Source organism: Macaca mulatta, chromosome 4, assembly GCF_049350105.2.
Source record: "Macaca mulatta isolate MMU2019108-1 chromosome 4, T2T-MMU8v2.0, whole genome shotgun sequence".
Taxonomy (NCBI): Eukaryota; Metazoa; Chordata; class Mammalia; order Primates; family Cercopithecidae; genus Macaca; species Macaca mulatta.
In genome coordinates, this window is record NC_133409.1 from 160777262 (window position 1) to 160800898 (window position 23637).

A 23637-nucleotide genomic window follows, 5' to 3' on the forward strand; every position below is an offset into this window, starting at 1 on the left:
CAAACAGAATAAAAGGCAGGAAAGTAGAGCAGAATAAACGTGGCTTTTCAACATTGTTGAAATTTGATCTGAGGTCTCCAGAAGAGAGAGAGAATTATTCTCCCCAGTTGGCAAACCTGCCCTTCAACTTCTTTTAATAAGTGATTTCTTTGTCAAAGTCACAGTCTTCTATTAAAAGGAGACAATTGATATCCCATTTTGCAGAACCTAGAAATGGAATCCAAAGGCCCAATTTGCCACTGGACTTCCCAAATTAGCCCTTCAGTTTTTCTTTGTTTTCCTTACATTTGAAAGGTTTTTGCTTTGTTTTGGAACTTTCTTGCCCAATTTAAAAATATAGAGGATTTTGTGCTCATACAAAAATATATGTAATGTGTATGTAAGTTATACAGTATAATTTGTAAAGTGAAACCTCTAACTTCTGCCTCACTTAAGAACTAAAATATTATCAACAACCTGCCAGTAACGGTGTGTTCTTCTCTATTTCACCCCCTGCCTCCCTGATAGGGGTTGTCATAATCCTGTATTCCTATAGTGGATTGATAGCATTAATGGCCCTAATTATTGGGCTCCCAAATGTCCTTTGCTCTATACCATTATGGGGACCCCTCCCCCTGACTCCAGGCTTGACAGGACAACTTTATTTTGCCAGTGGGCTGTAAGCAAATAAGATGCAAGTACAGCCTTGGAAAGCACATGCATGTTCCTGCGTGCCCCCTGGCAGAATCAGCCTTTCTTGTTCTTTCCCTCTGGGCCTTGACCTGAGAACCTGGCCAGGTTAGACAGCTGGATGGTGACAGATATGTGAAGCAGAGTTGTGTCACCTTAAATCATGGCCATCCTTGATCAGCCAACAGCCAAACCATAAGCATGTGTCAGTCAAGATTAGCAGAACCACCCGGCCGGCCTGTAGCTTCATGGAAGCAGCAGTGAGCCCAGCCAAGATCAGCCAGGCACTGGCAAGATCAGACAAACACAGCTGACGTGGAAACCAGATCGATAATATAATACATGTTACTTTCTGTAAGCTCCTGAGTTTTGGGGTGGTGGTTTGCAGTATTACTTTAATAACAGATTATTTATACAATTCCCTTCATCTTTAAAAAAAAAATCACAATGCTTGCAGCCCTGAAAAAACGTGTTGCTTTGTTTTGCCTTTCCTTCTCTCTCTTTTTTTGTTTTTAGTTTTAAAAAATTGTATCACAAGATAGATTTTCTTTTGTGACTTGTTTTATTCACTTACCATTATGTTTCTTTCATCTACCGTTATGTTTCTTTCATCTATGTAGTTGCATGTAGTTATAGTAACTGGCCTTTATTATATAATCTTTTTGTGAATATAAATTATTTTCTCCAGTCTTCTGTTAATGGACATTTGGCTTTCCTACTGATAGGCATTTGCACTGTTTTCAGTTTGGGGTTATTATAATCAATAAACTCACTTACAGATATCTTCTAATGCACATTTGCAAGGTTCATTGAAATAAATATACCTAGGAGTAGAATAGTAGGACTACAGAGTATGATAATATTTTAATTTTGAAGCTGGTACCAAATTATTTTCCAAATTGGTAGTAACAATTTGAATATACATCAGTATATATATTATAAGGCCCCCATATGTATCTGCATCAAACCACCAGAAGCAGAGGCAGCACATAGGAGCCCTTGTGGGACGGTTCAGTGGTTGAGTCTGGAAGACACATATCACCTCTGTTCACATGTCACTGGCTCAAACTCAACTATATGGCCACCTCACTGCAAGTGCAACAGGGAAACATAGTCCAAGAAGAGGAAATGAACAGGCTACCTCATCAGTCTCTGACATAGCTTCTAATCCTTCAATATGAAAATATGAGTGTCTATTTGATAAGCACACCACAGTCTATAAAGCACATCCATGGAAAGTTTCCTATTTCACACTCTCACCAACTCTCTTGGGAAATTAGGTCAATTACCATTACGCTCATTTTATAAATGAGGAAACTAGGGCTCAGAGTGGTTAAATGACTTGCCCAAGGTCACAAAGTTAGTAATTTGCTAGAGCCAGAGTATACTCTCAACACTTTTTCCCCAAAGTCTTGTCCTATTTCTAGTATAATTAACCTTTCTTTTTCCAAATACTCATTCATCCACCAACTGAAATTAATTTTTGTATGAGTACTACATGACTATAGCACTATACTTCCTTCCCAAAACACAAAAATCAACAGAGCAAGGATCCTGCCCTTCGAGTCCCACAATTTTGAGTTTTCTATTTGCTATCTCCCACTCTCTACCTGCCACTTCCATTGCTCACTTCATGTTTACAGCTCAATCTACTCATGCTAAGTTCAATAACTTCCAGTTCAATGGATACAGTGGATATAGTTCAGTTCTCATCTGATTTCAGCACTGTCAAGTCATTCCAGATTGTGACCCTTCTCTCTTTGTAATGCTTTTTTCTCCTAATTCTCATCATCGCACACACTCCTGATTTCCCTCTCACCTCTCTGGTTAATTCCGTTAAATCATCTTGACTGTCTTATTCTCTTCTAATCAGTCTTTTTATATTGAGAACACCCTAATTCTGCCCGACAAAATTAGATCTTTCTATAAAGACAATTGAAACGTCATCTTGATAAATAAAATAAAATAAAAATATTTTCTATGCTTTACAAAGCCTTACTCATGTCTTTCATAACACTGACCACATCCACCTTCTGTAAGTTATCTGGCTCTCACAAGTCTTACCAACTTAACTAAATGCCTTTAAGGCTCAAACCTGGCACGCCTTCTCTTCTCACTCTATCTTCTCATTTTGGGCTATGGAGTAAGACAATGTTTTAATTTTTAAGCTAGTGCCGATTATTTTCCAAATTGATAGTAATAATTTGTACATCCATCAATATATATCTTCCAAGGCCCCCATATACACCTGCATCAAACCATCAGAAGCAGAAGGAATACATATGAGACCCTGTGGGACAGTTCAATGGCCTTTAAATATGCTGTTTCCCCTGAGAGACCCTCTTGCTGCTTTTTACCTGGTTAATTCCTACTCACCTTTCAGATCTCAGTAAAAATCACTTCCCAAGGAAGCCTTCCCTGATTCTGACAAGAGTTCAGGTCCCCATCTCATGTGCATGGATGACACCCCACATTTCTCCCTCTCAACATTTGTCACAATTGTTGTGCAACATTTAACTGTAAAAAATTTGTGTCACTTCTCTTCATTCTACTGAAATTTCAGTTTCAAGATTATAATGTCCATGTGCATGCATACTCTGTACTGCTATATGTTCTTTGCATGCAGAAGGACCTAATTGGATATTTATTCAGTGAGACTGTTTTATTAATGAAGAGAAAAAAATCTCAGTGAAATTTTGGATGCTATGTCATGCATGGATTTACAGTTGACTAAAACCATTGGGTTTCTTTGTAACCTAAACTCTCTTGCCTAATTATGTGGACCTAAGTACAGAACTATAAATGTATTTATTGCTTTTAAACATCATCTTATTAGATTGAGCCCACTCATTGGACTTAAATTATCTCCCACTTTTATATCATCTTATAAGGTGATAATCAAGTCATTGACAGAAGGGCTAATTGGGCCAAAACTAGAGACAGGGCTCTGAAACGTGGACTTGAAACTACTTTTAATTGTAGGATTACAATCCTTTACCATGGAAGTTTAACTTCTTAGTTATATTGTGCTGATCATGGCTGCTATTTTAAGAAGTGTAAAAACCAAATACCCTTACAATGCATATCAAAACCTAATTTATCTTGTAAGGTCCAAAAATTGTCACTTACTTAATGAAGTTTCACCTAATTTCTTTAGACAGAAATACTATCTGCCTTCTTCTCTATGCTTCCCAATTTTTTTCTTTCCATTTTTGTTATGAAATGGTAAGTACTGATTGTATTCTATCTTACATTATAGTTTATTGTTGGGGATCTCGCTTTAGATTCCCATTACTTGAATTCAATTATTTCAGGGCAACAAGGGCTCCACTTTTTGCTTTGAAGTTACTATTTTTTTAGTATCTTCACCATGCCAGGAGCTGTGCCAGGCATTTTACATCCACCATCTCATTTAATTCTTATTGGAGGTATATACCATAATCATTAGCATTTCAGCAAAATAACTGTATTACTTTACAAGAGGTGAAGAAACTGAATCTCAAAGAAGTTGTTTGTATTTATACATCTCACCTGGCTTTGGTCCTTGCTCATAGCATATATTAAAAGAGTGACTGTCAAATTGAAACACAGAATTGATGCTGATGGCCATTTATATGGAATTTTACTCTCCCAAGGATCATGCACCCAAAATGATGTTAATACCTTGGATTAGATGACTAGACTAAATCTGAACAGCTATTCCAGAAATGAAAGCTCCCTAATGCACTATTAATTTTCTCTGTCAAAGAGAGTATGCATTCTATATTGCTACAGGCAAATAGGGACATAACAGATGTGTTATTTGGAAAAACACTGTTGCAGGAAACAAAAGTATGCAAATTACGCCTCTTCTGCACACTTCAAGACACATTTTTAAAGACGTAAACTTTCTCAAGGTCATGTGCTGACATTCTGAAATAATTTCTTTCCCTAGAGTAGGGTGACCACAACTCAGGCTTTTAAATAGAAGACCAAAGAAGCTAAAATAATGTTTCAGAGCAGTAGTTGCGATTCCTACCCGACTGTTTTTTTCTAAAACTGATCTAGACAAATACACTGTGAGAAAGAACAGATAATGAGAAGTATAAGTGACTCAAATGGGGAAACCGCACAACAAATAACATTTCTGCCTGAGAAAGCTACCAGATACTCTGCTGGGGACCACGTTTTAAATAGAGACCTACACAAGTAAAGCATTTCTAATCCAGTTTCCTTTCAGAGGTGAGGAAGTTTAGGCCTAGAGAAGTGGAAATAACTGTCCGAAGTCAAAGAGCAGTTAAATTAGAATGCAGCCTAGAACTCAGCCTCTGGCCTCACAGTTGCTCCAGCTGCTCCATCTCTGAGTCCCTGTCTCCTGTCTACTTCTTACAAGCTGATACCCACAATTCATGACTTACATACACAACTCCCTAGACATGGCAACCAAGATTTCTGGTGGCAACGTATGCCCTGTTGGCCTGTGCTATTTATCGCTTGCATGACAATCTCATGTCACTTACCAAGATAAAGCCTCCTTCAGGTAGTGGTCCCATTTTACCACCTGTGCTTCCTAAGTCTTGACTAGAAAGAATCTTTTAACGGATGCATCAAAACATAAGGAACTTTGGAATCAGATATCCTGACTGTCAATCCTGCTTCTGTTTGTGCTGTCTTCATAACTGTCACAATTACTTATGATTCCTGAGCCTCACTTTCTCCATCTTTAAAACAGAAGACATAATGACTACTAGGCATTGTTGTGATGGAGACTGAATGAGATAATGTATCAGTAGTGTTTATCCCATGGAAGATGATCAGCAATTCACAGAGGTTTGCCATTGCTGTCCTTAGGTTTAGGCTAGAAGATTCCACTAGATTTTCTGAGTTGTCATTGTTCTGTGGATACTATTAGCAGAATACGTCCTTCCCAGACGACTGGGAAACAATCTGTTGGGAATACACTGGGACCAATATATTCCTGGCAAATTATCTTTGCACAAGCAAAATGATAGAAATAGAAGACTTTGAGGAAAATGGAAAAGCATTCTATACATTGTCCCCACACAGGGATTCTGTCTTTATTGTTTCCTTTATTCCAGTAGGCTAGGTCAAGTTCATATTCAGTGATGACCTTGAGATAACGCTCAAGTGCCTCCACCCCTGTTTTGGAGTCCTCCAGAGAAACAGGACCAATTGAGTGTACAGAAAGGGACAGAGCAGGGAGAGAGATTTAGTTTCAGAAACTTGCTCACGTGATTATAGGGTCTGGCAAGTCTGAAATTTGTAGAACAGGCCATCTGACTGGAAATTCAGGAAAAAGTTGATGTTTTAGTCTTTAGTCAAAATCTGAAAGCTAGAAATACAGGCAGGTTTATATGTCATACTCTTGAGGCCGAGTTGCATTTATCTTAGGAAACCTTAGTCTTTGCTCTTAAGGCCTTCAATTAACTGAATGAGATCCACCCACATCACTTAAAGTCTTCTGATTTATTTATTAATTATTTTTCTTTTATTTTGAGATAGGGTCTCACTTTGTGACCCAGACTAGAGAGCAGTAGCGCAATCATGGCTCACTGTAGCCTTGACCTCCTGGGCTCAGGTGATTTTCCCACCTCAGCCTCCTGGGAAGTTGGGACTACACATGTGCACCACAACAGGTGAATATTACGTTTTTGGTTTTTGTTTTTTTTTCAGAGATTGGGTTTTGCCATGTTGCCCAGGCTGGTATTAAACTCCTGGGCTCAAGTAAATTCACCTTCCTTGGCCTCGCAAAGTGCTGAAATAACAGGCATGAGCCACCATGCCCAGCCTAAAGTCTACTGATTTAAAAGTTAAGCAAATCTTAAGAAAAATACTTTCACCACAGCATGTAGACTGGTGTTTGACAACTACACACCATTGACTAGCCCAGTGGACGCATAAGTTAACCATCACAATTCCCAACTTATAGTGTCTAGTAAATGCAAGCAGGTGGAGTAAAGTGAGTGTCTAAAGACATAAAAAGCATGTCCAAGAATGTAGAAAGGAACTTTGAAGCTAAGTGGAATACATTACCATCCACACATCACTCAATTTGGAATGGGATATCCATGCTTCCTGCACCACCTTCACTAGTATGGAAGGGATAGAGAAAGTGACAAACTTTTTCCCACTTAATCATGTCAGTGTGGACACTGACTTGTCAAGGGTAACTCAGTTCCTCATCCTTGTTGAGTGCCCTGTGGTGCTGATTGGAAACCAAGGTACTCTGCCAGCTGCATGAGGAACACTCACCACTGAGCATTTCCAGGTTCTTCCTTGACTGTCAGTCAGGAGAAGCAATTCTCCTCCATGTGTGCTATTATTTGGAAAGATAGAGTTAATTGTTGAGTTCCTGGACAAATTATCACAAAATCCAAGTTGGCCAACAGAAAAACATCAACCCCTATGGATGCAAGGAAAAAGATGTTTTGTTGATGCAAGGTTTAGAGAGAATAGTCCACAAAACTGCACTTACTTCTGACAATCAAATGCAAATTCAGGGGCTTCCACAATGACTCTTGGATTTGATAATTAGTTAGAAGGATTCACGGAACTCACTGAAGGCTGTTATGCTCATGGTTGCAGTTTATTACAGCTAAAGAATACAGATTAAAATCAGCCAAGGGAAAAGGCATATAGGACATAGTCCTGGAAATTACAAAATATGGAGCTTCTAGTTGTCCTCTCCCCATGGAATTATGAATTGTGTTACTTTCCCAGAATCAATGTGTAACAATATGCACAGAGCATTTCCAAACAAATGAGTTCATCCAAGCCTTGGTGTCTAGAGATTTTATTGGGACTCTCTTACACAGGCATGACTGACTGCCCACATGGCTGATTTCAGTCTCCAGCCCTTCCAGAGGCCCAGCAGATATTGCATAACCAAAACTCCTACCCTAAATCACATTGTTATTATCCAGTTGGCCCAAAGCCTGCATGTGACAGAGATACATCTATCAGATAGGATATCCCAATGATTTAGAGAGATTACCGCCCATGAGACAAGGGCAAAAGCCAGACTTTCTTTGGGCAAGGTTAAATATTCTTTACCATTAAGCTGGACAGTTGGTTTTGCCTGAGGATGTTCTCCTGTTGTAACTTTATGATAAGGAAATCTATAGCATGGTTATGTATGAGATGAGCATTTGTCAAGCATCTGCTTTGTTCTGGTTCTTCTCTGAAATGCGTTTCCAGCATTGTCTCTATTAATCCTCATTGCAGCCCTATGAGGTAGGCATTACTTTTAATGGCATTTTATGTATGAGGAACTGAGGCTTGCCTTGCCTATAGTTACAGAGCTAGTGAGTAACGAAGATGGATTATAAACAAGGGCTATGAGTCCAGAGTCCATGTTCATAGGCACACTGTCTCTCTTCCATTTGAAATAGATGTCCACATACAAGTGCATAGCCAAAGAAGGCAAGATTGTTGAGTGAAAATTGTCTAGTCCTGCTGTCCTGTTTCATGGTACACGTAGCCTCAGAATGTTGCAACATACAACTCTTCTCACTTAAAAATAAATATAAGGCAGAACAACATGAAGACTTACCATGAGCTCATGGTGTCTTGATCAAAGAAGGCTTAGTGACAACAATATTTCAAATGATCTCTTTGTCTGGCATCCTCGAAGTCTGTATACCCTGGAACACCAAACAATAATGAGGTTCTGAATTCGTGAAAGGCATGCCTTTCTTTATAAACAGGATAAGGGCGATTCTGAAACGGGAGGTAAGAAAGAAGACCTGCTTGGGTCTTCAAACACAAACGCCTTCTCAGAAAGAAAAAGTTAGAACAGAAAACACAGAGAATGTTCAGAGTCTGAAAATTGTCCCCTTAAAGCTCTCCATGTGAACATGTTCCCCGGGATTCTTCATGTACCCCAGGATACTTAGTTTGGTAACAACTAGTCTGAATGATCCAATTTCTTAAACCAACTTCTTAAATTTTAGAAAAGCTGCCATGAACCAATGTCCGATAATCATTAATAAATAAACTGGGATAGGGGTGGAAGACATGGAGAATTTAATCTGAAGTCCAAGTGAAGGAGAGAGAGAGAGAGGAATTTTAATGTTTATAATGAATGATGACTGGTAAGATGTGAACCTAGTGGTGCTGTGAGAAACAGGCCCCCCACCAACCTTGGGCAGGGGAAGTGATGCGGTCTAACCTCAGGTAGCACCATGGAGGAGTGGCTTAGCTCACAACCCTTCTGAGGATGGCAGGTCAACATCCCGACTGCCGCTAGGGGTATCCAAAACATGATGCTGGTAATCGTAAAAGAAAATGACAAGGCTACAAAACAGATTTCAGTCAGTAAGCAGCTTGAGCTGGTCCTAATCACCAAAAGGTGTACTTTGTTTGTTTGTTTGTTTGTTGAGATGGAGTCTCACGCTGTCACCCAGGCTGGAGTGTAGTGGCACGATCTCAGCTCACTGCAACCTTCACCTCCCTAGTTCAAGTGATTCTCCTGCCTCAGCCTCCCGAGTAGCTGGGATCACAGGTATGCACCACCATGCCCGGCTAGTTCTTGTATTGCTGATAGAGACAGGGTTTTGCCATGTTGGCCAGTCTGGTCTCAAACCTCTGACCTGAAGTGATCCACCCACCTGGGCTTCCCAAAGTGCTGGGATTACAGATGTGAGCCACCATGTCCAGTCGCAAAAGGTGTTCTTAATGGGAAAATGTTTGTGAGTTCCCTTTCTTCTGCCTAGGTCTGAGAAAGAAATTCTCGAAAGAAGTAACAAGAGAGCTCAAGCTCCTTTCAGAAAGCCAATTGGTGAGCATGAGCCATGGAATTTGGATCTGGAGTCGCTTTTATGACCATATTGTCCTCCCCCTCCTCAGATGGGTGACTGTGGAAACATCAGTTACAATTGTGATTTTATGGAAATATTAAAAATGGGTGTTTTCCCATTTTACTACCTTTAAATTTTGTAAATGGGTAATTTGAAAATTTCACATGTAAAACTGCCTCACACAGATTATTTTACCATACTTTGAAAACAAAAAATAATTTTAAAAACTTAACCAAAACTCTGTCAGTGCCTCATCGTCCCTGCAACTCTAAAATTACCCCAATATATTATTCTGAGTGGAGCTAAAAAAGGCATTAAAGTCACATCATTGTAATGAGTTGAAAAGCGAAAACTTTAACCAGTTACATCATCCCTATAAAAACAAACAAAAATATTGTGGGTTGGAGATGCATTTCCTTTTTTTGGTGTTCGTTTATCCTACCGGACAGAAGTCACTTGACATTTGGTTTTGCATAGCTGTTGTCTGTGCCACTTAATATAGTGCAGTGCCTCAAATTTGGGGGTTTGTATGGTCCAGAAGAAGCAGGTACACTCTCTCCTGGCACTGATGTATGAGATATTAATAACGTTTTAAACTTTTAGTTTAGAAGAGAAAATGTTCTCTCCATTTCCAGAATGGGAAGCTCTCATATCACAGGGAACAGCAGTACCAGCAGGTACAGCTCAGATAAGGTGGAAAATAAAACCAAAAAGAGAGTGGATTCCCAGCATTTTCTTCAAAGGGAGGAGTATGTGTTCAGCTTCCTTTTTATTGGCACTTACAATTACCACTGGACCAAAGCATGTCTATATGTTAACAGACGGAGGGGTAAGTCTGGGTAAGGTGAGAGCCTAGGCTTTGAGGTAATGGATAAAGGCATTTGGGGAAGAGGAGGATGAGAGACTGTTTCAGTTTTTAGATGAAATGAAAAAAGAATCTGCCTTTGTTTCCAACTCCCTGGCCTTCTTTTGCCATGACCTGGCATAAACAGAAGATTGAAAAAATAAATAAATAAATAAAGGCAAGATGGTTTTGTTTCTGCAAATGCCTTGAACAAAGCACATGTTTCTGTTTAATACTGGATAAGCTCCAACTGATGTCTACATCCTTGTCAAAATGTTTACTTTACTGTGAGATATATATATTTTTTAAGTGGGGTATTATGAAGCCATGCTACAGCTCTGGACTTTAAAGTGACTGCCAGTCTCCTCTGAAAAGCCATTGTTTTACCCTCTTCCCTAATCCCTTGCAAATTAAATCTTTATTTTAAAAACATTATTTTATGTCTGAAAGTGATCAATCTCGGTACAAAACCAGTAGAAAACTTGATGAATAATTGATGGAAATTCACCAAGGCAACTACTAAGATGACAAACACTGAAAAACGATTTTTTTTTCCCCATTGGGATATTTTGCACAATATCCTGATATCATGTGAATAGCAAAAACAAAAAATAACCTGGTGTACTTTAAATTCTGAACTACTGATTCAGTAGTTCACAAAACCACTATAGAAGGAAGCTTAAAAATAGAAAATGTTACTTTATATCTCCTTGGTTATTTTATTAAACTCTGTAGACCTGAATAAGGTAAAATACATATGCCATGAATTATAAATATGTCAACATAATAAATGAACCTGAACAGTTTTATCTTACATCTTTACTAGAAAATTTAACCACATAAAAGCCACGTACTATGATGCAAGAGACTACAGGACAAATATAGAAGTAGAAAAATGTGTCTGGAGATAACAGCTATTTTAACTAAAAGATAAAAGAATTTTGTAAAAATAAACTAAAATTAAAGCCTTTGATACTCACTATAAAAAGGATTTGATTTCTCCCTTTTCCATTTTTATAATCCTTTAGATTATTTTTGTCCACCTTCTGGGTAAAATACTCACCCATTTTCCAATGGAGTTCTGGGTCCTGTTTCTTCCGCTAGCATTTTCTGACTTCAGGTTCGTCAGCTCTTGTTTGCTGCTCAACAAGTCACCTGAAATGTAGTGGCTTAGAACAGCAATTGTGATTCTGCGGGCGTATGGCGGGTTCTAGCCACTTTGCTGGCTTCCTCGGGTGGATGGTCTCACACGATCTCATCCAAATTCTGAGGCCTCGGCTGGGCTTCCGCAAGGCCAGCACAGGCTCGTTCACTTGTGGCGGAATGATTCGCAGCAGAAAGAAAAGGCATGCGCAATGCACAAGCACTTGTCAAGCCTCTGTTTGCACCTCATTTGCTATTATCCCATTGGCCAGAAACAATCATACGACTAAGCTCAACGGTGGTGCGGAGGCAGGGAAAGACTAACTACTTAAAGGGAATAGACATAGACAGTGGGAAGTGAAAACAATGTTAGGGGTATTATCCTAATGATCCACCGCTGGAGGCTAATCAATTAACCCAAGACTGAATTTCTTTTTCTTTTTCTTTTTTTTTTTTTTTTGAGATGGAGTTTCGTTCTTGTTGCGCAGGCTGGAGTGCAATGGTGTGATCTCGGTTTACTACAATCTCTGTCCCCCTGGTTCAAGAGATTCCCCTGCCTCAACCTCCGGGGGAGCTGGGATTACAGGCACCCGCCACCATGCCCGGCTAATTTTTGTACTTTTAGTAGAGATGGGGTTTCACCATGTTGGCCAGGCAGCCGATCTTGACCTCCAGACCTCAGGTGATCCACCCACCTCACCCTCCCAAAGTGCTGGGATTACAGGCGTGAGCTACCGTGCCCAGTCAAGACTCAATTTCTTAATCTCTAAATATGAAACAATAATTTATTTGTATTGCTAAAAAATGTGTTTGGAGAATTAAACAAGAATATAAATGGAAACTTTTGAAAAATGTAGAGAACTCTATAATTTTACAAAGTTATTAGTTGGACAGAAAACTCTAACCACGTTATTCTATATGGCTTTTTTTTTCCTCTAGGCATGGTTTTAAGTTTTTACGTAATATCTACCAACCAACTGGAAACAAACTGACCTCAACAATTTAACATTTTTTATGTATTGTAAAGGCCAAATCATACTTTTTTTACCTGAATTTTTAATGTTTCAGCCAGTCATTTGAGTCATATTCATCAACTTAGCAGTAAAACCTGATATTGTCTAATTGAACCTTTATAGAACCAAGACTTTGTCTACACAATGTTACAGTATCTGGGCAATTTAACAAAGCTGTTTTTTCTGAGGCAGCTGGATGTTTCATCTAACACTGAAGATTTTGAATCTCTACTGACCAACTGAACGGTGTTTTATTTTATTTTTATGAGATGGTGCAACTGCCTGCCTTATAATAGCCTTGCTAATTCTAGAATATGCCCTGAGATTAAGATGTCTTTTGCTGAGAAAAGTGACTTTTTCCTGCCACACCCAATGTATCTCCTTCACATTAAATTTTCTCTTGCAAAATAAATGAGTTCTACTTACAAGAAACCGAGGAGAATAAAGATTTAAAACAACATGTTGAGTTACAGTTGCCATGGGAACGTTTTTTCTTTCTTTCTATTTTAATCTTTGGGGCATGTGAAATGAGAGCTTACTGGTGTAGTATAGTGGTATTCTATTATCACAGTTACCTGAAATTAACAAAGAGGAGCCTGAACAATCAATGTTTGATTAGTTGCAACAAGAGTTTGGAACTCACAATCATCTTCATAATTTGGTTCCAAAGTTCAAGGGAGCAATAAGGATTTTAGCTTGGTTTTCATATTTTGGGTTAAAAAAACACTTTTAAAAATTGTACTTATCAAAATGCAACCAAATTTTAATTCTTTATTATCCACTGTCCTCAGGAAATAGAAGTTTTACAGCAAAATTTGTACCCCTGGTCTTTAATATTCTGCACATCTGTAAAACATACATGTATATTAGAGGTATACATCTCTGGAAACTATTCATTAAGGGGCAAAGAGTTATCACCTTATCAACAACAATTTATCCAGTGCATAGAACTCATTTATCCCTCAATTTTCTAATCCTTCTTACTCTCCTTTCTTTTTTTTCTCCATTTCCTTCTTTATATACTTCTACTTTTTAATCTTTTCTTTCCATTTGATTTCTCAATTGTAACATTGGCAGTCACAGGATTTCTTAGCAAATTTTGTAGAATTATTGCAAATTTGATTATGTTCTATGATGAATACTTTCAGATAGAAATTAGAATTACTAAAGGAAACATCGAAAATGGTGGAAAAAAATAAAATAAAAAATCTTGCATTTATCTTAAGGTAATATAGCTCTTTAATTACAACTTTCTTTCTTGGTTGAAAGTTTTAGCTATGTATTTGCTAGGCCTCACTCATGGACATGATGCTTAATATTTAAGAAATATAAGCACTCTTATGTTAGGTATTTGTAAAATAACTTTAGTACATATGAATTATAATGAAGGGTAGTTACAGCACAAGGATTAACATCATCACAATTCTTTAATTTGTTGATGTTAACAGCATTTAATAGACTGTGTTTAAATTGAATCACTATAAAATTTAAAGTTCTGGCAACAATCAAATTTGAAGGGGAAAAAAAGATTTACTTATGTCCAACATAACTTTTGGCTTAAGTATAGTTCTTGGCATTCTAATTCTTTGAAAATGAACAATACTATCATTAATCAATAATTCATTCACAGCTATGGCATAAACTGAGGAGTATAATTTTTCTGATTTAATTTTTTGATCCCACACAGTAAAATTAGATTACACCAATTGTGTAGTCAAAGGCAATGGTCATTACATTTTTTAAAAACCTAATACAGTCTGCCCCTAATCCAAATGCTCAGCTCCATCTTCCATAACCAACTACTTCTAAGCAACCCATTTATGAGCCACAAGGAACTTGGGCTCCATTCTCAGACCTGCCATGGTGCCCCTGCTCTGGGCATGGCTGTAGAAAACCCTGCTCTGGTCATCTTCCCTGAGATCAAGAAGACATTCCCCCACAGAGCTCAGGTCTTCACCCTTCTAGACCCAGAACTCTGAAACCCTGAAGCCCTAGAATTCCCTTCCTCAAGTATCCTAAGCCCTCTTCAAGGCCAAAGTGAAGCTTATCCCTGGAGCAGACGGACAGTGAGGTGTTCATCCCCAGGCTCGTTGTGTCCACTCTGTGTCCACAGAGACAAAGCTGTGAGAAAGAGGAAGGGGCTGGACACACGCAGGGCCTCCATGAAGTGCTTTTTCTCAGCCTCCACATAGATTATGGAATGAATCTGTGTATCACTTTCCCAAACCCACAGTGCTCTTCCGAGTTTAAATGTCTTTGCACCTGCTTTTCTCCTGAAATTCCATTCCCCCTCACTCCTGGTGATGTCCTCCAGATCCAATTCCACTTCGTTTTCAAAAATCCCCATGAGTTCTCTAGACAGATTAGCTGTTCTCTCCTTTGATTTACTAGCATGTTTTACCATCATTTACTATAGAACTTAACATACCTGACTATAATTATTTATTTACACATCTGCCTCCTCATGAGAAATTTGAGGGCAGCAAGACTTAACTTCAACTAGTGACCCTTCATTAATGTTTAATAAATGTGTATTGAATTAAATGCACTAAATGCATCATTTATTTATAAATTGGTTATCAAGCTCATTTGTCATGCTAAAATTCTTTAGGTTAGGTCTTAGGTTAATATCATGTTTTTATTAACATAAAGGAATAGAATCATAAATTCAAAATCAGTTTAAAATATTTTCCAAATGTGACTAATTCCAAACATTCCATCTATAAGACAGATATTTGACATATAATGTAATCCTTGATAAAAACTGATGGTTTTATGTCGTATGGCTTTAAATGGAGAGGGATGTCCACAACTAAAAACATGACCAAGAAAATGTGTCATATTTATACATTAGATGCATCCATTAAATCAGACATTACTAAGTACATAAAGCCAAAACTCTAGCCAGTCTTATCCTAGAGTAATTCAAATCAATACATTTCTTGTAGCTTGCTCCTTTACAATGCAGAGAAATGGGAAAGAAAATCAAAGGAATTTTATGATCCTTGTTATTTAAAACACCTAACTGTATACCTAAATTATGCAGCATAACAGAAAAAAGTTTAAAAAAATAATGCAATGTAAATGTAAAAAAAAAAAAAAAAAAAAAGCCTCCATTTGTTGCTCAAAATTTTAACAAATACACAATAGCTTGAATCTTGTAATTTTTAATAGGTGCTAAGCACTCTTCTGGGCATTTTACATGTGGTAAATTGTTTAATCCCCACAGAATATTGTAGGTGGAAACCGAGAATCAGAATAGTTAAGAATCTTGACCAAGGTCACACAGTTAGCCTGGGAGTAGAACTATGGCAGTCTGGGAGGTAGAAATATCAAAAGCTGGAAGTCACTGAAATATATATGATAACTGGGGTCATGGGGGGAAATTATGGGTGGAGAGCACCTGGTCAGTTAGAAGAGAAAAGAATGAATCCCAGGGAGATTAGCAGCATTGAAGGGACTAGACAAACAGAGGTGCCCATGCAGGGAATGGAGCAGGTAACACCAAAGAAGTTGAAGAAGAAACAAGAGAAGAACTGATGTTCCAGAAACCAAAAGAGGGAAGGATTTCATTAGGGCAGCTCAATAGTGTCTATCAGACCTTATAAACACACCATACAAGTTGGCACAGAGAGGTTCCTATTTGTATTTAGAAAGTCTTTGTCAGACAGTTTAGATGCAAATGAAAACCTGATTTGGTGAGCTGGTGAATGAATGGAAGGTGATTATGTAGGAGTCAGAGAAAGATGAGTCTTATAGAGGGTGTTGAAAAGAAAGAAACACAAGGGGGAAGCTTGGGAGATAGGCAAGGTTCCAATGTTGTTCCAACTTCTTAAAAAAGGAAAATGGTCAGATAAAGCAATTTTAAATAAGGCAGTTTTGTCAAGCCACTGGCTTCCTACATTTTCATACAGCAGAACCTAGGTTGCTGGAGATCCTTGTTACTCAATGTTTGGTCAGCAGCATCAGCATCTCCTGTGAGCCAGTAAAAAAAAATATAGAAACTCAAACCCCACTCCACCCAGAATCTGTGTTTTAACAGAAACTCTTGGTGACTCAAATGCATTTTAAAGTTTAAAAAGTACTGATCTAAATTCCACTAGAGATAACCCAAAGGAAAAACTTATCTACTAAAATGTAGTTTAAAGTTGTTTTAATTTGCTTTGTAGACACACCAAAGACATATCTAGTTTATTTGTAAATATCAGCATTGCTGTTTCCCAAAGCCAGTAATTAACTAGTTTCAAATTATGCTTTCTATTTCAAGTAGTGAACATTTTACTCTTGAATTAGAATGCTATCACATCAACAGATTCTATAGGTTTACCTGGGTGTGGCACCCCCTACAGACTACAGTGATCTATGACCTTCTACAATTTAATGCAATATTCAATTTCCAAAGGTAAGTGTTTTATGAACTTCACTCAATGCTGGTGCTTACTTTCCTCAAACCAGTGCCTGGATATGACATAGACACATTGCAAGAGAGTAAATAAAAGGATTCAGGGGCTTCATTTTATACGGTATGTAGTACTAGCAATGATAGCAGAGAATGGGAAATAATCTAAGGGCCAGAGAAAGATTCCAACAAGAGAAGACACACACACACACACACACACACACACACACACACACACACACAGAGGCAGTCTTTGTTTGCATGATTCCAATATATACAAATTGAATTTATCATGATTTATTTTAACAACACCAGTCTCCAACAGTGTGATTCAAATTTCAATGACTACAATGTATTAATTAGGAGTAATAATTGAAAGTCAAACATCACAGTTAGCTCTTCAGTCGACAAATCGGTACGTTAAGAATTCATGGGCATCTCTCAAAGTCTGTTGGTGATTGGTTGTTGTCCTTATGTTACTCACTGCATGCACAGACAGAAGAGCATGTAATTATGTCTCCCTCTTGTCTTTCATTGATAATCCCACATGATATTTTACAAAATAGACAATCAAAAGAGAGAATTGGCTGACAAAGATGAAATTACAGCAAATAAAGGAAAGTGTTGACACTGGACATGAAATTAGAACATTTCATAAATAGCTGACCATGGGATTGTGGATCCTTCCGCCATTCTAGAGACTCTAGACATGTATCCATAAACACTTAGTGAAAGAGAACTTACCAACATAAATGAGGAAAGTGATTGTGATAAAAAGAAAGATGTCCCAGAGGAAGAGATGTCAGAAAAAAATTCACATTTAAAAAACTCTTGGGGATAATTCGTGACATTGCATGCATAACGAATAAAATGTTGTAAGCTGACCTAAACTTAAAAATGAGTATGGCAATTCACCAAGGCATAGAAAAGATATTAGCTCCATATCATAAGTTATATAGAAAGAAGGCAACCATGGTTCCAATTACCTTTGATAAGCTTTTACAAATAAATAAAAGACTTTAATTCTCCATATTTCTGTTTTAAATCATAATATACTAAATAGGTACTTTTACAGATTTTTAATTTTCCTACACATTTAAGACTGAAAGATTTTTTTAATGTTTTGACAAAAATTTTAAAGGTCATGAAAGAATACTAAATTTTCCCATTGATAATTCACATTGCTTTGTGCAATTTTAGTTTGAAAGGTCATTTTTACAATCCCACACTTCTGCAAAGCAATGATTGCTGGTAGATAAACACATAGATAATAGGTCGGTAGGTAGATAGATGGAGAGAGAGATGATTGATAGATAGATAGATAGATAGATAGATAGATAGATAGATAGATAGGGCATATACTCAAAAAAATAGAAATTATTCTATTATAAAGACACATGCACATGTATGTTCCTGGCAGCACTATTCACAATAGCAAAGACATGGAATCAACCTAAATGTCCATCAGTGACAGACTGGATAGAAGAAAATGTGATACATAAATGCTATGGAATACCATGCAGCCATAAAAAAGAAAAAGATCATATCCTTTGCAAGGACATTGATGGAGCTGGAGGCCACTACCCTTAGCAGACTAACACAGGAACAAGAAACCAAATATCACATGTTATTACTCATAAGCGGAGGCTAAATGATGATAATACATGGACACATAGAGGAGAACAACATACAATGGGGCCTATCAGAGGGTGGCAAGTGGGAGGAAGGAGAGGATCAGGAAAAATAACAAATGAGTACTAGGCTTAATATCTGGGTGATTAAATAACCTGTACAACAAACTCTAATGACACAAGTCTACCTATGTAACAATCCTACACATACACCCTTGAATTTAAAATAAAACGTAAAAATAAAAGATAGGAGAGAGGGATGGAGGGAAGAAAATGGTTAAAACTGAGTCTAGATACAGTGGTAACTTTGCACCACTCTCTTTTTGTGTGTGTGCTCCCAAGTACCAAAGTCAGTAAGGGACCTCATAATTCACTGAGGATGTATGTATTTACACTGGATATCCAATTACCATAATTACAATCATAAAACACGCACACTTTGGGTATGGGTCATCTGGAAATTTATCTTTAACTTGAGTGTTGATTTACAAGAGACAATTTCATGAGAGTTCTGCCAACAACTCCATATATATAACAATAAGTGATGCTCCTTTGCAAGTGTCCTTTACTCCATATAATACATGAAATCATAATTTTATATAAACTCTATTCTTCTCTATTATATAATATTTAAATGTACAAAGGAAAAATTCTAGAAACAAAGAGTATCACCATTGCTTCTATAAAATAAAAAACTACATAAATATATATGTAGGTTTTTATATATAAGATTATACATATAAATATATATAGTCAATTTCATTTAAATTTCCCATGAATCTATAACTTTTTATAAGAATGGGTAAAAATGAGGCTGTCTTACTGAGTTGTTCTTAGTTTGTAAAACAAAGTTTCCATGACTAAGAATATGAAAATAATATTCATTGGTTCTTAGAGATTATCAAATTACAATGTGAAAGCCAATTCATTTAAAAAGGTAAAAAACAGTTGAATATATGCTGAAGATGAAAGAATGTAATTAGTTTAACAATTTACAAAATGATCCCTTGACCATTAGTTATTTTTCCATTGAAATTTCACATTTATTTTACACAGTTTCTCAACCACTGAGAAACCATCTGTGGTGGTTTCTCAACGGCTTCTATCATAAGATAGAGTTGCTACTGGAAAGCTTCAGTAGCAAGCGTATGGGCTGTAAAACTTGTTCTCATTAATAGATTACAAGGAAATAATTTTTACCACTTTCAGGCCAAGATAGTTAAGAAGCCAGTGGCCTTTTTCTCCCCCTTCCAGCAGCTGGTAGCAGAACTCCAGGGAGTTAGGACATAGCAGAATCACAGGATGGAAGGAGCCTGGACCTTCACCACAAGGAGAAAAGCTACCTAAGAACAGGAAACATCTACATTAGAAGGTTAATGAATGAGCAATGCTCATCAGAACAGAGATGCTGGCTTTTGCTTGTCACTGTGCCTAGTAGTACCCTGTGTAAGAATGCTATTTTCTAGGCAACATGATCACATAATTTCAAATCCAATCGTGCCCAATAGAACTTTCTGCAGTGATGGAAACATTTCTGACAATCCAACATGGCAGCCATGAATCCCACAGGACTATGGAAGGAATTAAATTTTTATTTATTTAATTTTAATTAATTTATACTTAAATTTAAATAACTGCATGTGACTACCATAATGGGAAGCTCAGTTCTCAACTTTGGTAATAACTTTCTAACTTTCAACAGTATACAGAAAATCCAAGGCATTTTTCAGTGTAACTTCCTACTTTCCTATAGTCTGTGATGCTAAGTCTTGAAAAGTCTGACAGAAGTAGGGGTGAATTTTGGTGAATTAAATTTGTTTTTCCAAAATTAAAGAAGATGGCTAACAATGATCCACATCTATTATCTCTAAAACATATATTATGTTTTCTTCAGAAGCATAGTTAAAGGTAACTTTTATGGTGGATTACCAGTGAACATAGGGCAGGGATTTATACAGAGAGTCTAGAGCAGGGGTATCCAATGTTTTGGCTTCCCTGGGCCACGTTGGAAGAAGAAGAACTGTCTTGGGCCACACATAAAACACACTAGCACTAACAATAACTAATTAGCTAAAAAAAAAAAAAAATCACAAATAAATTTTATAATGTTTTAACAAAGTTTATGAATTTGTGTTGAGCCACATTCAAAACCGTCCTTGTCTGCATGCAGCCTGTGGGCAGGTTGAATAAGCTAGGAGACTCTAGAGAACTATATCTTTTGCTACCCAGGGCCAACTGCTGCCCGTTGGGTAAATATTACAATCTATGTACTCTCTTCCTCTTCTCTCATCTTGTCAGTAAAATTTCTCAAGCCATCAAATTGTCCAGAACTACATGGGCATAGATTCTTACATCAATAAGTATAGGTAGAATGTGAATATGAATTGCCACAGTGACTCACATGGCCAAAGTCTCGCTCTAATTTCTGTAGTATTTCTATAACCAGTACCCTAGGAATACCTACATAGTTCTGAAGTATAAACCTGCAGTTCCTTCACTTGCCACAAACTCCTCACAGTGAACACAATGTGGAGAGTGGTGTTGTTCATGCAATTTGCTCTTCATTCTTCCTCACTCTTGGCTTGACCACCATCTTGCCTCACCCCCTTCTTTGCCCCTAGGTCCAGTGCAGTTGAGAGCTTTGTTGTGTCCTCGCCTGAGTCCTAGGACATGAAACAGTTTCAGTATTTTGGCAAAGCCTAGTACCATAGAGAGAGGAAAGCAAATCAAATGTTCTCTAGAGACATGATCATAAAATATCAGATTCTGAATCAGCAGAGTAACATAATAGGCAAATCCTGTTGATTTCAATGCTTCAAATTTCTTACTGTTTTTCTTCTTGGTAATTTCATTGGATGTGGAAAAACAATTTAAGAAATTAGTATTTATCCCTTTATGAAAACACAGAACAAACAAATCTAAAATAATACTGTCCAAAAAGGGAAAAAACAGATGAGGCTCTTGTCAATTTTTTATTGGCAGTGCAGAGTGTCACACGAATAAAACTGAATTAAATCATTAAATATTTAAAATGATTTTCTAACTCTAGTTTATTGAATGAATTCCCATCTATACATTCGAAACTCTATTATGAAGTCTACACGTAAAGCAAAATGAAATGTTAAACCAAACAATTTGATGTATTCATCTCAATCAAAAATCCCAGTTCATTTGTCCCACAGAAATCTAAATCACCTCAGAACACTGTGTCACAATGTGTATTTCCCTCACATCAGGAAACATATAATAAAATACCATTACAAATACATCACCCACAAAGTGGTCCTACCTTATAAAATATAACTCATTCATTTTACATGTTTCATTTCATTTCAGTAATAATGTAAAATAGCATTGCCCAATTTACAATGAATGTCAAATTTCTGGTAGAAGACATAACAGATATTTACTAACTTCATTTTTTGTGTCACTCACAACCAACTACATACATAAATATATGTCTTCAACCTCCTTCAAACAAATATTTCTTATGGTAAGGAATAGCTATTTTCCTGTATAGTAAAGGCAGAATTAGATACACAATTACTTCCTTTACTAAAAGACACAATATATCTGCCTGTTGTTATACAGATTTGAATTTATCTCCTCTTAAAAAACACATCTCCTCTTAAAAAACACTACATATATTAAGTTAATGGTATTGAGCTACCGAAGCAATAGTACCAATAAATAAAGACATACAAAAAACACAAGTATTCTCCTGGGTTGTTTTACCCTGCCCAAATCAAAGGAGAAGTTCATCTGTTTGCAGCTATGCTAAAAATCACATTAGGCAACTTTAACAGGAAGCAGGAATCATAGCTCTTGATGAACCTGCAATTTTGATAAGTATGGAGATCTTTCTCTCTTGAAAATGCTTCAAACTCTTTAGTACGGAAACAGACACCCAAGCACTTGCAAGGCACTCTACCTCTCCTCTCTCTGACCTGTCTAGTGTTCCTGTCTCACCATGTAGTTCGTTGCCCAAATCACAAACTCTACTAATTTTTTTTCTTCCTCTCCCTTACAGTCATCCAAATCTGGCAATTCTACCAACACATCTTTTGGATCTATCCACATCATGGAGCCACCATGCCTGGACTTCGCAAGAGCCCCCGTCTTCTCTCCCTTGGTTTGCCTTTCTTTAGGTTGCATTACACTTTCAGACTGCGTCAAAGCTTGTTTTAAACCTGCCTTTTCTCTGTCTTCTCAATACCCAATACTCTTTTGAGCTCTCATAAAGGAAAAGCACTGAAGATCTCTGAAAGAAGGAAGATTGTCCAAGGGGACAAAATCCTGCTGCAGTGAAACACTCTTACAAACGTACACTTAAAGCAGCTGCTTCGCCTTTAAAATGAATAACTGACGTGCAGGAAAAACTATACATCACCTTTAAAATGAGTAATTGACATGCAAGAGGAACTATACATAGTTTTCTTCTTTTTTATTTTACAGGAACAGTAGTTACACCTAAGGCAATGATAGTTCAGATGTCCGGTTTCTAACAGAAAAATCTCATAGTCTGTAACTATGTTAGTCTGTGCTTTTCTAGGGAAAAAAACCTTGCTTTCATATTCCTCCTAAAAATTTTCCTCACTTCCAACCTCCTTCAAAGTTTACCATTCTTTAAGAAAACAACTCAAAGTCATCAACATGTCACATCAGTCCCTTCTCAATCTAACCTTAAATTATTTTATACACCCCAACCACATACCCCATGCTCCAGGCAAAATGGGCTAAAAGGAACTTTCAACTTTCAGCTGCTCTCTGGACAAAGCTTACTCACTCATGTCTCCATGTTTTTGATATGCCATTCCTATTCTTCTAAAACTGCTCAGTTATGCAGGCATTTCTTGGACGTCGCTTCCAGAAAATAAGGACATATGTTTAAAACCCTAGCATTATATTTTACAACCAAACAGACCTGCCAAATAAAGAAGCATTTTCAGATAGAGAAAGGGGTTAAAAGGGAAGGTCACAAAATAATGAAAAATTCAAGTGCGCTTTTAAAATTGTAAGGGGATTTTTAATCCTCCAATTTTATAACTGAAAATATTGATTTTAGATGTACATTATTGTCTCTTGCCTTTTACACATCTACACTGAATTTTAGAAAGAAACAACAGGCCGAGCACAGTGG

General features: G+C 37.2%; 1 long non-coding RNA gene across 1 annotated transcript; it reads right to left on the reverse strand.

Annotated features, from left to right (window-relative positions):
• Positions 1-6149: 6149 nt before the first annotated feature.
• On the reverse strand, positions 6150-11659 carry LOC106997842 (uncharacterized). The gene is made up of 2 exons (XR_013417045.1): positions 11375-11659; positions 6150-8312 (listed from the first exon to the last, which is right to left on the reverse strand). It is a non-coding gene; the product is annotated as an uncharacterized LOC106997842 (long non-coding RNA).
• Positions 11660-23637: the final 11978 nt, after the last annotated feature.